This window comes from Aulonocara sp. 'chitande type north' Nkhata Bay, linkage group LG2, assembly GCF_057382095.1.
Source record: "Aulonocara sp. 'chitande type north' Nkhata Bay isolate Kocher_YH1m ecotype deep benthic linkage group LG2, A_spYH_male_GT1.1, whole genome shotgun sequence".
In the NCBI taxonomy this organism is placed as follows: Eukaryota; Metazoa; Chordata; class Actinopteri; order Cichliformes; family Cichlidae; genus Aulonocara; species Aulonocara sp. 'chitande type north' Nkhata Bay.
Genome location: NC_141345.1, coordinates 23,410,447 through 23,424,330, shown reverse-complemented (window position 1 = coordinate 23,424,330; position 13,884 = coordinate 23,410,447). Strand labels below are relative to the sequence as shown.

General features: G+C 40.6%; 1 long non-coding RNA gene across 1 annotated transcript; it reads right to left on the bottom strand.

Annotated features, from left to right (window-relative positions):
* Positions 1 to 11,013: 11,013 nt before the first annotated feature.
* Positions 11,014 to 12,530, bottom strand: LOC147337812 (uncharacterized). The gene is made up of 3 exons (XR_015124956.1): positions 11,994 to 12,530; positions 11,797 to 11,908; positions 11,014 to 11,716 (listed from the first exon to the last, which is right to left on the bottom strand). It is a non-coding gene; the product is annotated as an uncharacterized LOC147337812 (long non-coding RNA).
* Positions 12,531 to 13,884: the final 1,354 nt, after the last annotated feature.

The following is a 13,884-nucleotide window of genomic DNA, read 5'->3' as shown; positions in this document are numbered from 1 at the left end:
CTATGCTGATTAACATTATGTGATTTATGAGGAATAAAAGCTAAGGCTGTACGGCATTTATGGTACATTGCTCATGAATCTTATCTTTTCTATGGGTATGCCTCAGAGAATGACCTTCTCAATGATATTCTGATTCAGTGCCTGTAAACCAACATCACAACCACCCAGTACAAATGAATGAAAGGGTAACTAGGTGCAGAATAAACAAGTGAAAGTTAATATTAAAGAATCAGTGTGTCTACCAATAGTTAGGAGTCATCTACTACTAATTAAATACATTATAAGAACGCAAAATGAAAAAGGCTACCTGTTAGCTAGCAAAGGTGCTCACTGTGGTGCATTACCTTTGACTCTTCAGTGCGGAATCAAGGGAAGGGTGTGATTTCTCTTTCAATGAGTGAGAAGGTCAGCACACCACTGGGGACCAGGAAGGTCTCCTGGCCTGCGAAGGTGAGAGCCAACGGCCCCTTTGTGGCAAAAAAGCAACGGATAGCATTTCAGAAAGGGCAGGGTATGCCCTTGAGGTATGCAGATTCAGCTCCAGATGTAATATGTTGGCTCTCTGATTGCACTGTGCTTCCTTGTAGTGCCCTGTGGGCATGCTCACACTAGTTATGCAACAGTTTATTCACACACACAGGAGCATATATTTTACTAGTTTGGATTATTTTGAGAGGGCAATGCCACACCGAATCTGAACAGGGCTATACCAAGATTATATGCATTATAAATAGAAGAACTAATGTATTTTTTTAACTCCTGTGGAGTCTGGGCTGACAAGCTGAATCAATTATTTGTGTTTAAGATTCATGCTGACTTTTTTTTTTAAGCTAAATTGTGTGGTAATCAGTGTCCAGGTGAAATGCTTTAAAAGTAATAAAAAATTAAACAGTGATGGCCAGCTTAGTAACAGGCCAGCAAACCCAGTTTATCAGATCCATTCATCTTGTCAGTGCTATTGGTGATCCTAGACTGTATGATAGATGATGTGACAAAGACACAACAGGACTTACATCCTACCATTAATCACCAGACTGGTATTTACACACTAGGAGAGCTGTTAACAAAGACAGACGAGGGGAAGGGTAGATTAGCTAACAAGAGCATTTCAGAATACTATTCTGTCACTAAACGCACTGTAAATTTCATGTGTATGTTGCGTAATTATTGAACATTGCAGTGCACGGAGAGGCACACCTGTTTTTATTCTGTTTCAACACAGCACCATGCACATGTTCACGATGGCACGTACACACCATCTGGCTCTGGCACTTGTGAAATCCCACTAACAGACCGCTGGGCTGCAGGGAAATAAAGATCTAAAAAGTCTCGCTATCAGCACCAAAAAGTACGTCAATATGAACCGTAGAACTCTTTGTGGATGATTTGTCATTTACTGATACTGTTTATTATATTTGTAGCAAAAGCACATAGATCTTCTTTGTCTTTTCAGAGCTGTTTGACAGTTTTACGTCAGTGCTAACGACTGTAAGTAAATGACAGCTGTCATTTGATGTTTTCTTTATGGATTCAAATATTCTCTGTGACCCTGAGGCCAAATTTATTTAAATGTCAATGAATAAATGTCATTGTGTGTGTGTGCATCTGTCTATCTGTGTGAGGCCTGTCCAGATAAAGATTAGGGAGACAATACGCCCATATGAATGCCAACGCTCTTGGTCTCATTTCACAGATCTATCTGCTTTGTAGTCACCAGCCAACGCCTTTAATCTCTCGTTATGTTAGATTCTATTACTAAAGAAGTGACAAAACCTTTTACAGACAAGTTGCTTTAAAAGTTACTGTATGTGAAATGCAGAAGCCCAGTGCATAAATGCAAAAGGCAGACACTCGTGGAGGAGTAGATTACATCCATGGGGAAGAAAAGGGGCGATTGCTAACCAGAGTTAGCCACGCAGACATGTTGGTGGTAAATATCTGATCAAAACATGTCCTGTCAAAACAGGATCCTTCACCTAAACAAACAACAATGAATGATTGATTTACATCATTCAGTATAATCAGGTAGGCATTTAATTCTCAGTTATTTAGACAGTATGACACTGACCCCACATAGCGCTATCTTAAAAGAATAAAGAATGGATAGTTTCTCTCCACTAAGAGTCACATATGCCATAAACAGAAAATGCAGGGAGCTTAAATCCAAAAAACTGTGTCCTTTTCTTAAAACCTACCCACCAATAGGGTTTTGGTATATAATATCTAATATGTATAATATATAATATATAATAATACTGGAACAGATTTCTACATGGAAAAAGTATCATCATAGTGCCATATCATTACTATAGCAACTCCATGTATTTAGGTTTGCTAATGCACACAACAAGGAGACAAACTCAGAAATGTCTGATAGATAGAGCAGTGTGTCTGCATTCGATGAAGATTTCATACATTTCATACGTTTTGCTACTTCAGACAAAAACATATCAGGGAATACAATTAGAGTGCAAAGGCACACAAATGGCTCAACCAAGCTTTTTTAGAGCACTTGCTAGTTAGACTCTGTATGACAGATAGAGAGACGGTGGATGGAAATTACTGATGCAGTTACATATTGTTGGGCCAAGTATGTGATGCCATTTCAAATGGTGGATAAACACAAACGCTTGAAAATTCGGCTCAAGTTACAACATCCCAGGTAGAAACTTTTTTATTTTAAATTTTGTAGTTTTATTTTATGACAATATTGTGTAGGGTCCAGAAGAACTGCAAAGTCAAGTTGCTTATTTTTAGACTAAAATGTTAAGCAGTTCCCTTTTACTTCTACTTAAAATCTCCAGGGAAAACAGTACCCAGGCTACTTTTGTCCTTACAGTTGACTTACGTTGTGCCCCTGTATATACTGCTGTCTCACTATTGCACTATAAAGCTGCTGCTGACACTTTGCGGCAATATATTCACACTTCAAATCAGGTAGTCTGTCATCAGTGACAGTAGCTCATTAAAAAAGAAGGATGAAAAATGTCCTTCATTTTATTCGCGCTAATAAATGCTTCTTTCTGCAAGCTGCAATCATCAATAAAACTTTCAGTTTATTTTCATCTATATCATGAGAAATATGAACACAAATTTAGTTAAAATACTGTGATATAATTTTGAGAAAATATCGCCCACCTTTTCCCTCCAAGTGCCTTATTAGAAATGTGCATAAAGCGATCGTGGCTCAAGAGCTGGGAGTTCGCCTTGTAATCGGAAGATTGCCGGTTCGAGCCCCGGCTTGGACAGTCTCAGTCGTTGTGCCCTTGGGCAAGACACTTCACCCGTTGCCTACTGGTGGTGGTCAGAGGGTGGTCACCAGTGGCGCCAGTGTCCGGCAGCCTCGCCTCTGTCAGTGCGCCCCAGGGTGGCTGTGGCTACAATGTAGCTTGCCATCACCATGAATGTGTGTGTGAATGGGTGGATGACTGGATGTGTAAAGCGCTTTGGGGTCCTTAGGGACTAGAAAAGCGCTATATAAATACAGGCCATTTACCATATATTAATGGAAATGATGTTTTGTAGTATCAATACCAGCTAAAATGAAGCAGAACACAGTCGGGTCCTTTCAGTGTTGACCACCTCTGCCAGCTACTGTTGCAGCGCAGAGCTCTGTAATGTGAGCATCACTCAGTGAAAATTACATGTGTAAATGAGAAAACCATTTGGTTGCTCTGCTGATTGTGTCTGTTCTGAGTCAGTCGCTCACAAAATATGCAAAGCTGTTATTCTTCGGTCTTATTGATAAATGCGTACAGTTGTGATCATAAGTTCAAACACAATCATTATGGGTATGAATGTTATGATAATTTTAGAGCTTTTACTGATTTCTTTGAATTGTTCTTTCTCCAGGGTGGATTGATTATACAGCAAACATCTTTAATGACTTCAAGAAAACAAGAATTCGGTGCAACAATTTGAAATTCTATTTGATGTTCTCCAATCCACACAGGGTCAAACGTAAACACGCCCCACAATAAAATTAAATGTCCCTCCTGTGGTCAAATATTCAGCCAGAATTGTTCCACAAGCTTAGTGAAGGTTACCAAAAGCATCTGGACAAGTAACTGTGTTTTATTGGGAGTGTATATATACTTTGAGCCTGTGTGGATTAGAGAAAATCAAACTTGTGCACCCAATTCTTATTTTTTAAAGCCATTAAAGATTAAAGAACAGTTCAAAGAAATTATTAAAAGCTCCAATGAGCGGATATCAAACGTTTGACCACAACTGTATACAAAATGCTACATCTACTCAGTAAGGAATTTTATATACTTAACAGGAAGTGACTGCCACTTTGAAAAAACTGACTCAAAATTAGTGCAGGCAGCAGGTTTATTAATCATAAGCGTACCACCTGCAGCAGATGCATAAGAAAGAAAATAACTCAGACAAACAGCAGGTGCTGAAGTTATGTGAGATATGCCTTAAGTGTATGGTGACACAGGCGCCTCGCCAAAGATCGTTTACGAGGTAAATCATCACACTCATCATCAGCTGAAATTAGTGTTTATGCAGTCTCGTTTTTGACGCCAAGAATCTTTCTTTCCTTCTTTCTCTCTGCTAAACTCTCATTCATAAAACATAAATAACCTTTTATTATCAACTTCAGTGTTTGGCTCCAGAGGCTTGTGAAAAATATGGTGGCAGGACTTATCAGCAGCATGAGCAGACATGATATATTAAAGGGATCTGAATCGAGATAAAAAAAAATAAAATAAAATAAAAATTGAGCATGACATCCCAACCTATTTTTAATGTATTTGCTTCAGAAGGTTTGCAGCGATTTTAAAAGAGCTGCTGATTCAGAGGCAGACCACACTAAACACTGGGATGTGTGTTATGTTGATATAACAGGCAAATGTGAGCATCCTTCAGTGCATAAGGATTACGTCTAATGAAATGATGACACTAAAATTTCCTAGCTTACTTAAACTCAGTGACAAAAAGTGAATTTGCAGCTGCTTTTCTAGACAAAAGATCAAGAGAGTATTAAGGAGAATCAATATAAGCAAGATTGCTGAGTCATTTGTACACAGAATGACCACCTTCTGTCCAAACGGGCCTTAAAATCAGTAAGCAGTGGGATCGGTGAATCAATGGTCAACCACCTTGTGAGTAGATGTCCCCAAATTACACTCTTGGTATAATTAAAGATTAAGTTCACATTACTCTTTTTGCTTCCAACTTAAATGTACTTGAGAGCATTAGCAGGGCAAGTGTGTGAACATCAGATCTTTGCAGGACTTTTACAAACAAGGGAATAGTGTCTTTATCTCCTGTTAGAAAGCGCAGAGAAAAGAAAACAAAAACTCAAGGAGCATTGCATCTGCTCTTTCACAAAACCAGTCCAGTCTCATGAGTTAATCATGCTGTGTGAAGCATCTGGTCCCCCTTCCTGGACAGCAGGTTAGGAGGCAAGTCTGGTCACAAATCAGATAGCTGATTCCCAACCTGGAGGCTAATTAAAGAATGTGACATTTAACCAACAATTCAGAGGATGAATTATGGCAGTCGTGTTAATAACAATCTTTAAAAAAACAGCCACATCGAGGGCAAAATGAATCCAATAGAGTAAAGAAGAAACCAGTCCACACCATTATTTCTCCATTATCTGCTATCATGGTGAACGACAGAGTTAATAAGGACTCATCATCTGTGCGAAACTGTTTTGACAGATGGCTGTCTTATTCCGTTTCACGTTTCCATTGTTATCCAGAAGGCTTGGATAAACATGCCAGAAACTTACCGATGATAAATATTAAAATGCACCCTACACTGGTCACCCACAATCTGAGCACTACTGCTCAGTCATACAAGCTGTGAATACATTAAATTAAATATAAAACAGGATCATTTACTATTTAGTTTGCCTTTAGGTTAATGTAGCAGCACAGTATCATAAGTGACAGCTTTGACATGAGAGGCCAGAGGAGAGCATGTGTGTGTATGTTGAAGCCAGTGAAAGAGTTAATCACCAATAGCCCGGCAGTGATAAATGAAAGGTCAATGGGCCTCATCTCAGCGGCTTTCCAACCTTTTTTTTCTTTTCTTTTTTTAAATCCTGCTGGCCTCTTTCCCAATCCCCCCTTTGACTTTCTTTCCTGGCATTTTGTCTGCCTGTTACCAGCCTATGCCTTCCCGCTGATTTCCTCCCTTTTCTAAAAGACTGTACATAAAACTGAATATAAAACACTGATGTAGACTTTAGGTGAGAAAAATGAAGTCAGTGCACTCAGTGCTTCTTCTACTTTCCAAAAGAAGTCAGATTATATAAAAGTCCATGGGAAAAATCACCTTATTCCTCACTTGATTTATAACTTTAATAAATACTTTCCAGACAGTTTTATGATCCCAATAGGCGATCTCAATTCTTCTTCAATACAGCATGATGTCCATTTTGTAAAGTGCGGACCCCTTTAGAGTAAAAGAGACAATAAAGCAGGGTCACGTCCTGTTTAAAAAAAGAACAGAAAGGGAAAATAAAAAAGAAAGCTCAGCTCGAGGCTTCAATAGAGCAGTATCCACTCCATTCATTTTCTCTTTTTTTTATACAAAACCTATAGTCTAATCTATTTCACTGCTCTTGAATTGATTTTGGAGATATGGGTCTGCAAAATCTGACCCATGCTGGACCGGTCAGGAAGTCCACATCCCATCTATAAAGGTCTGCATGTTCAATATCAATCTTTCCAGCTGGTGATATTTTTCAGTCTGGACCATCCACTGCCTGCTTCATGCTCATCATGACAGCTCATCCCATTCAATGCCATGGAGTGCCAGATCTCTTTACAGAAACCTTTTTGTGGATTACTTATTACCGAGGACTGACTAATGTATCTGCAGCTAACAGGTAAGATGGGGACAGATGGTGGCCAGTGAGAGAGCACGTCTGCTGTCATCAACTCACTGCATCAGGCTCAGACAGCCTCAGCTCACCATGAAATACCAGACCTGTCTTTAGGAATTAAAATCAAACATTCATCCTAAGACTCAATCTATAAACACACATAAAGACACACTTCTACCCACTTCACCTATGGTCAGTGTGTGTGTGCATGGGTGTCTGTGTGTATTTTTTTTAATATGTTAGATATTAAAATTCAAGAGAAGACCTGCCAGTCTCCGAGCACTCTGAATTCCTGCCCATTCTTCAATTGTTGGACTCAGTGAACAGCTTTGCATTGAAACTGCTTTCACCGCTTCGCTCTTGTCTCTCCACATCAGTCACTGCCAGAGCAGAGAGGACGTAGTCGACACCAAAGATAAAGGGTCACATCAGAGACGCCGTGCTCCTGAGGCCAGCGCTGTGTGTGAACTACACCGCACTCCTCAAACTTTGTCTTTATCTCTCCTGGGTCTTTTACAGAGTTTTCCCCCAACATTTCTTGGTCCTTCGAGCCGGATCGCCTCCATCGTGTCCCATCTCCGTGACCAGTCCACGTTGTTCGTCTGTCGACAGCTCACACACCAGGTGTGTGATAAAAGTCCAGGAGCGTTTAAATTCGGGTCTTGGCCAACGTCTTAGAAAGCGACCCACGGTGGTGGGACCCGATCGAGGTGGACCAGACCCGGCGACACTGACCAGGTAGATACAGACACACTGACACAATCTTGCGTAAAAGCGCATTTTGAATTCAGGGAATTTAAAATAGCGGAAGTAGCTCGTCGACTGGTAGCTCTGGGAGCTCGTCGACTGGTAGCGTAGCTCGTCGACTGGTAGCTCTGGGAGCTCGTCGACTGGTAGCTTTGGAGCTCTGGGTAGCTCCCCCAGCTGGGTCTAGACTGGGTCTAGGGAGTAAGTAGCTCTGGGAGCTCCCCTTATCATAAGGGTTCTGGTCGCGCGCGCGTCGAAGCTGTGAATGTGAATGTGTGTATTGTTTTAATTAATGGAGCAAGCTGAATTTTCACGGTCCAATAAGAGACTGAGCTGCTCCTACTGTGTTTTTCTTTTACTGCTATTCACTGACGTGCTGGTGAGTTGAGAGAACGGTCGAGTTCCGTCTCGTAAAGTTCACACCGCTTTTGGAAATAGTCCGAAAGTAGAAGGGCGTGTGAGCAACCACTCTCATCTCTAATACCAGCGAAGGTGATAGCAGCTGTATTGTGTATATATTACTTAAACAAAAATAAGTAAATACATAAATAAGATGGGTAATCAAGCAAGTGAAATTAAAACTCACTCCTGCTGACGAGCAGTGGTGAGAAAAGAAAAGTCCAGACGCCGGACAAAAACAGTGTCTGTAAACTGAGAGATTTAAGAAAACAAAATATAAACAGTCGGGAGAACAGAATCCAACTGCCAGTTTAGTAAAACCAGAAGACGAGACACTGTGCAGTCCCCACAATCCTTTTAGTAAACCATCACTCACTCCTGCAGCCGCATCTGCAGCAGCACCCATATCAGGAAGAACATAATAATCCCTTATTAAGTGAAAACTAGAGATCACAGTAGTTTTGTAGTAGTTTAAAAGGGTTGAAAACAGACCCCACTGAGTAGATATAAATATAAAAAGTACGAAATAAAGATGAACAAAGGGAAAGTTACAGTAGAAATTATCTTTAGAGTATTTGAAATTAATAATAGCAAGGATAACAACCTGTAAAGTGATATTAACAATGAAACACAGTTGGCATGATGACCATGCCCAGCATGTCTAAAATGAATATAAAGCAAATAATTCACACGAAAATATTTTAATAAAATAAATAAGGTATATTAAGGCTGTGTCATTGTTCAGCCAAGGACAGTGTGTGAAAAGGTAACTGTCTCCACCCTGGGAAAAGGATGATTCTGCAGGTCATCTGAAGCCCTTGATGGATACAAAATAAAATATAAATAATATATTATAATAGAACTGCCTGGTCCGCCATGCAACAGAGAGAACAAATGTGACCGCAGATTGGATGAATTCTAAATGATCTGTTTGCTGAATAAGATGATCCTAACTAACAAATTGGCTCAGTAGTAGTATAATGGTACACACTGATAAAATATTATAATATGCTATTGCTGTTATATAAGACAAAGAGGATAATATTAATATGAAGAGGCACCTTAATCGGTTATGATGTGAGGTGGATAATTGTTAAACAGTAGTCTGCATCAAGCTTAAGGTTTGCTGAAACTCAGTGTAATGACATGTGAGATGAAGACAATACAGAGAATAACTAAACTAATGAAGTGCATAGAGGCACTTGACCAGCTTGAAACCTATCATCCTAGAATGACACATTGCTGAGATATAGAGCACACCTATAATAACAACCAATAAGCAAAACCCTGTAGACAACAGCTACAACTACAGGATTGAGAAGCTGAATTAAATATGTAGACACTGCTAAGCTGATGAGCATGTTACACATTTTCTTTTCTTTTTATTTATTTGTTTCTTTTAGAGCAGAAGCTGCTGTAACACACCCAAAGAAAGACTCTAGGTCTGACCAACCGTTTCAGTCATGGGCAAAAAGATGTCAGTCAATAAAATTCTAAAAGATAATTTATTGACAAAAAATATATCAAGAGATAAAAGATAAAACAGTCCAGTGTCCCACTTAAGAATTGTATAAAAACACACAGTCCCAAGGCCAGAGCCAGCTATGCCACACAGCCAAGTTGCACTCCACATGTTGCCTTTAACAGGGTTAGAAGTTGTCCTTGGAGACCCACCACCCTGCAAGCATATAGTCAGTGGTCACTCAAGCCTCTGCAACTCTGCTGCCTTTAGGCTGTGGCATATAATAGGCCCTGGCCTGCACAGAGAGACAAAACGACACATTTAATATAAAATTCATAGGGCAAAACCCATCCATCCCAAACATATCTGATTTCATCACATTACATACCTGGGCCCTGTTTCAGGAAGCCGGTTTGGAAAACTCAGAGTGAAAAACGACACTCACGGTTGAGTAACCCCGAACTGTCCAACTCGGAATATTCGGTTTCAGAAAGGCTGATAACAATTAGTTCAGTCAACGCGGAGTTGCTTTAACCCCAAGTGAAGCGCGCGGACGAGGATACATAAAGCCCTGATAAGCGGAGCACAGATTAAGCGAGTCACCATGGAGACGGAGGGAAAGAAGGCGCGGTCAATGTATTTCACAGCGCTTGAGGCCGAAATTCTGATGGCAGCATATGCTGATAACATGCAAATTCCGCGGAAAAAAGTAACACAGCCTCAGCTGCAAAAGAAAGTGAGCATGCATGGCAAAACATAGCCGACAGAGTCAATGCGTGAGTGTTAATATAAACATTGATCTAGGGATTTCCACCCATTTAACACGTTATTTTATCATATGTTATTTTATTTGTTATTTTATACATTTTATTTTGTGATGTGATGTGAGCGCAGGTGCAACCCAACAGGCCCCAAACGTTCCTGGCAGCAAGTAAAAATGAAATATAAAAATATAGTCCAAACAGGTAAGGTGTAATTGTATTATGAGCCATAGTGCTTGGTCTGTTTGTCCGATGTAAATCAATTGCAGTTAGAGGCTACATTAATTTTCTGTCTGTAAGCACTTATTGAAATTATCTGAGCACATTACAAGTACATATTTGCTTACTCTGTATGCTCAAATGTGACCCGTTATAGCCAACAGAAAAAAAGCGGAGGCCCGAAAAACAGGTGGGGGTCCTCCACCACCACCACTCACAGAGGCTGAGCAGTTGGCCCTCAGCCAAAACAGTGGGCGCCCTGTGGCCGAAGGCATCTCTGCGGGGACATCCTCTGAGTCAATAACCCCGCAAGACACAAGTGCCTACATAGGGGGTAAATTCAAAATAATACATGATGTGCATACATCCTTTCTTCACAGTCACCTTTGCAGTGCTGCTCATTCATTTGATAAACTCTTTACCATAATGGATTATTTTGTAGTGAAGTTATTTTCCTACTGATTTTGCCTTCCCTCAGTCTTGGTTGTCTTTGAGAGCATAATGACAATGAAGTGTAAGGTGATTGGTATGTTTGTTAATTGCCATTTGGTCCCTTGTAAGTTATAAGTGACCTGTATGAACCTCATATTCTATCAGTTGATGGTGATGGTGTACTGCATCTGGTGCAGCCTCCTGTTGAGCCAGACCAACATGCAGTTGTGAGTAATACTCCACAGATTATATGAGTTTACAGTAGAACAGCAATGTTGTTTATTTCTTTACTACAGGAAAATAATGAAGAAACATTGACAGCTGTTACAGAGGAGGAAGCAACAGAGACACTTTATGAGGTTTACATCTTTTAATACTTTGTGTACAGGAAATACAGGCGACCAATAAAGCCAGTTGAACAAAAAATCTGTTTATTCTTCTTTCAACATGTTGAGGTGATGGGTCAAAAGAAATGATTGTGACATATGGTGTCTCTGACTGCGCTTCCATCTTGTATGTCCGTGGGAGGGTCAGGATGTTCATGGTTTGGATCACTGCTGATGTTTGGTTCAGAAGGACAGTGTTCTCCTCTAATTGTGGCAATGTTGTGAAGAATCACACATGCCACAATAATGTCACATGCCCTTTCTGGGGTGACCCTGAGTCTTTGCAGGCACTGGAACCGGGCCTTAAGCATTCCGATAGTCATTTCAATTCTGGCTCTTGTCCTGCAATTAGCCAGATTATATCGCTGCTGTGGGCCCGGTTCAGGGTCAGGGTAAGGGGTAAGCAAATAGGGTAAACATGGATACCCCCTATCACCAAGCAAGTAGCCAGTGAACTCTCCTAAGACAGAAGGATGCACTTCAGTTCAAATGTCCCTGAAGCAATTGGTCTTTATATATTTTAAAGTATTCTCAACTCACCATGTCCAAATTTTGTGCTCAGTGTACATTCACGGAATATTTGTGAGTCATGGACAGAGCCTGGCCACTTGGCTTCCACATTTGTGATAATGTTGGCAGCATCATATATGATCTTCACAGTGCAGAGAACACAAATTAGCATCCATTACTATAATGAAATAATTTGTTAGTTTGAAATGCTACAGGGAACTATGTACCTGTACATTAATGCTGTGGAAAGACTTCCTGTTCACATAGTCTCCTTCATTTACTGAAGGAGCAATGATTGGAATGTGAGTGCCATCTATACAGCCAATCACGCCTGGGAACCCTGAAAATAAATGTGCAATTTAAGTAGTAGTCCAAGTATCACCACATCATACATTAAGTTTTGGTCATCCTGATACCTGCAATTTTGTGGCATCCCTCTTTGATAAATCTTGTGGGTCTATGACCGGGGAACACCACAGACGAGTACAGGAGACGTTTCAGTGCAACTGTAACATTCCTGACTGCCCGACAGACGGTAGCCTTGGAAACGTGCTCAGCGTCACCAATATTATACAGAAAGCTCCCGTTTGCAAGAAACCGAAGTGCAATACAAATAATATGCAATGAACTGAGAGCATGTCCGCGATGTGTCACATGCGTAATATATGGCCTGAGGATGTTATCCAAATAACTTATAGATTGTGCTGAGAAACGGTAACGTTCGCACAGAAAATCATCAGGAAATGATAAAATGTCCAAACGCGCTCTGATCACTCTCTCCCGGCGGAGAGCTCTGCAGAGAATTTGGGCTTCACGATCTACTGGCTCTTCAAGGAAGTGGCACGCCATGTCCGACACTTCCTACAGTCAGGTTTCCGACAAAGGGGCGGAGACAGTCAGGGTTAGTTGTAGTAAACCTGCTAGGGGGCAGGTTAGCTTCACGGAGTGTGTCGTCATAGTGACTCACTCAGGCTGCAGCTGAACTCGCTTTGTGAAACCGAAAACCCAGAGTTTTCGTTAACTCAGGGTATACTTACTCAGTTTTTCCACTAAACCGGCTTCCTGAAACAGGGCCCTGCACAGAGAGACAAAACAACACAGCAGTGTTTGTAGTGTGGGCTATAAGAAGACCAGTGTATCAGTGCAATCAAGTACACCTGCCTCTAATTAGTCCAACCCCATTCCAGCCATTGGCTCACCAAAAATGTGACACACACAAAACCACTCCCAACCCAGTGCAACTTCACACAATAATATGGAGCTGAATTAACACAGGCACATTAGTCTACCATGTTACAAGCTGCATGCTATTACAAGCCAACATATGCAGACTTCTGCCTTGTTCGGGTGGCAGCATTTTTCTTTTTTCTTTTGTGTCCTGACACGTTTATGTTTTTTGTTTTTGTTTGATTATTTTGTTGGTTTTGGAAACGAATTTAAACGAACTTGTGACAATACTTGAGAATCACAGTGACACATAGTGATTAGGCATATGATTGAAAAATGCCTAGGTTTAGAGCTGTGAGCTATGAGCTGTGAGCAATGCAAAGTTAAATATATATATATTTGTATAAATGGGAAACAACCCTAACTTGAAAGTTTGAAATGTGTGAGATCCATGAATTGTTTGAAGAACTAGAAATTATCTAAAAATGCCTTAAGTGAAAATGTAGAGTTGCATCTATTCTCCCAAACCAAAAAAAAAAAAAAAAAAGGAGAAGAAGCATTCTGTAACTTAGAAATAAGGCTGACGTGTTGACAACAGACTAAAACACTAATTCGCAGGTGGCTATCAGGAACAGAGAGGCGAGCAAAGTCACAAACACCAAGGCTGCAGACAGCCACGCAGAAACAGCAGATAACATAGAGACAGCGCCTGCTAGAACCGTGGAGAGGAAGGTCACTTCACACGAGATTGTAGGAGTAGGCCACAGAGAAATAATGCAAAACAGTTTTGAGGCAGCCACTTAAACTGACAGTTTTCAAAGGACAAATTAGTTGTAAAGTCAGCTTCAGGCCACACAACTGTACAACAATTAACTGCCCCCTTTAGAACTAGTACATACAGCAAGTGGCCGCAGGTGCTTTATTAAATGCATATATGACCTGTCGTGTCCA